At 34.9% G+C, this 2,640-nt stretch overlaps 1 protein-coding gene across 2 annotated transcripts in view; it reads left to right on the plus strand.

Annotated features, from left to right (window-relative positions):
• LOC100032166 (cAMP-specific 3',5'-cyclic phosphodiesterase 4D) overlaps nucleotides 1-2,640 on the plus strand; it is a 1,134,105-nt gene that overhangs the window by 660,935 nt on the left and 470,530 nt on the right. The window lies entirely within an intron of this gene.

Consider the following 2,640-nt stretch of genomic DNA (forward strand, 5'->3'; position numbering starts at 1 on the left):
TTTTTGCATCAAAAAAAGATATTATTTCAAATTCTACTTCAGAAACTTACTAGCTGTATAACTCGAAGAATGTTCGTTAGCTGCTTCTTGCCTCGGTATCCTCATCTGCAAAAATGGAGAAAATAGCACCTATTTCACAATGTTGCAAGAATCAAGTACTTTGCAAACATGAAAGCACTCTATAAATGGCAGCCACCAGTGAATCAAATGTTTTTAGTTCATTAATCAGATATGTTATATCACTGTCAGTTGTTTTTTTTTGTTTGTTTGTTTTTTATAAATTCATCATGTTGGGCACAGCTAAATGGCTCATTGAATATAGAGCCAGGCCTAGAGAGAGAAGATCCTGGATTCAAATCTAGCCTCAGACACTTTCTACCTGTGTGACCCTGGGCAAGTCATTTGACCCCAATGGCCTAGGCCTTCTTGCTCTTTTGTCCTGGAACCAAAATATAATACTGATTCTAAGACAAAAGGGGCTTTTTAAAAAATCCATTTTGGCAATAAAAAAATCAGGATAAGAATGAGCTCCATATAGGGAACTCCAGAGTAAATAAAGACTCTTCCTTTATCAAGATAAGACAGCATATTTTCTCATTCTCTTTAAAAAAACAAAAAAACCCTATCTTCTGTCTTAGTATCAATTCTAAGACAGAAGAACATCAAAAGTGAGGCAATTGGGGTTAAGTGACTTGCCATGGGTCACACAGCTGCAAATTGTCTGAGTCTAGATTTGAACCCAGGAATACCCAATTCTAAGCCTGGCATTCTCTGTCCAATGTGCTGGCAGCATATTCTCTATTAGAGTCTTAGAGAATTCTCTAGGAGGTACAGATAAATTAAGTAGCTTGCCCAGCATCACACAGACAATATTTGTCACAATTAGGACTTGAGTTTTCCTAGCTTTGGGGTCAGTTCGCTGTATGCTGTACCAATTCTGCCTCTTAATAATAATAATAATGTGAAAAAATGTTCATTTTTAATAGAAGAGAGGGCATGTCAGAAATAAGTATTTTTCTACTGGCTCCCTTGTTTCTAGAACTCATGTTATATGGAGAGACATCTGGTGGACAAATTGAGATTCTCATTCAAAAAGAACCTTTAGGTTAAAGACAACAATTTGAGGCATAGAGGTATGAAAACGCAGATGTGCTTTTAAATGTTCCCATAAAAAAAAATACTTTAAAAATCTTCAGGAAATGAGTTCTTCATTTGAAATGATTTGTTTTTAATTCTCAAATAAAAATTAATATCCCACAACAAAAATGAGAAATCAACAAATAAAGATCTGGGAGGGGATGATCACCATAGTCAATTGACATACATTTGTTATTGATCTACTGTATACTACAGACTCTGCTAGATGCTGGGGCTATAAAGAGAAAAACAAAACAAAATAAAAAGGATGGAGCGGCAGAACAGAATAGTGTACCAGGGTTTTGGCTTGGAATTAGGAAGACCTGCAATCAAATTCTACATATATACTAGCTCTGTGGCACTGGGCAAGTCACTTAGCCTTGCCATGTGTCATTTTTGTCATCTATTAAATAAGGACAGCTAAAGGGCTCTGTGGATAGCGTTCAGGCAACTCTATTTTAGGTGAAAAGTATTATAAATGAGCACACTGTGTATATGTGACATTCACGAATTAATTTGCTAAATAAGCATATATTATGTGTATGTAAAATTGAGTTAATATAACACTTGCCTAAGAATTATAAAGCATAAATTTAATCTTTGAACAGGTCATCAATTTATCAAACAGCTACTAATTTTGAGATCAATCATTCAAATTATTAATTAGACATTGATAATTTTCCAGATAACGAGCTAAGAACTGACTTCCAGGAGCTTACATTTTTAATAATATACATTAGTAGGAGGAAGCAATGACAAAGATAAAACACAATGCTGAGTAATTAAAAAATAAGTTATATTTGAATCTAGGATGTACTACTAAGCAATAAACTCTACGTGAAGGCATCCATCCAATGTTTAGGGAAATTAACAACACTTTCAACAAAATAATTCAGCCACAATATGAAGAACTGAAGCTGGAGAAACTTTTAAATTGTTCAATTTTTCCTAGGTTCTGCCCACAGTTGTCAAGTCACTTTAACCTAACTGGGCCTCGGTTTCCCCATCCACAAAACAAGGAGGTTAGACTTGATGATGTCTAAAATTGCAGTTCTAGAACTATGATCCAATGACTTCTTCTTTGTTCCTACCATGGTCCTAAAGACAAACAGAATCACTTCCTAGTAAGAAAACTCCTGCTCTAAAATGAAGCTGGAATGCTAAGGACACCCAGCACACTGTTTATTATTTGTGTACTGATAGGAATTAGAGAAGTTAATTAAGCATTTTGGCTTAAAAGCTTTCCAACTTTGGGGTAGGGAGGAGGAGAGGAAGGAGAGGAAACTAGATATGCTCAATGTGCCTTCAGAGTTCTCTCTTGGGTTTTTATTTGTATTACTAAGAACTTAAAAGCAAGTTTATGGTGGATAATCTACTCAGATAATTAGGAGTTATAGCCCTGTGTGATGACTGCTTTATTCTTATCTTGCTGGAGAATAAAAATCACAGTACTGGTTAATGATACAAATGTAGTAATTTTCTTTTTCTTGCTTTTCTTTTCAG

The sequence above is a fragment of the Monodelphis domestica genome, chromosome 3, assembly GCF_027887165.1.
Source record: "Monodelphis domestica isolate mMonDom1 chromosome 3, mMonDom1.pri, whole genome shotgun sequence".
Lineage (NCBI taxonomy): Eukaryota > Metazoa > Chordata > Mammalia > Didelphimorphia > Didelphidae > Monodelphis > Monodelphis domestica.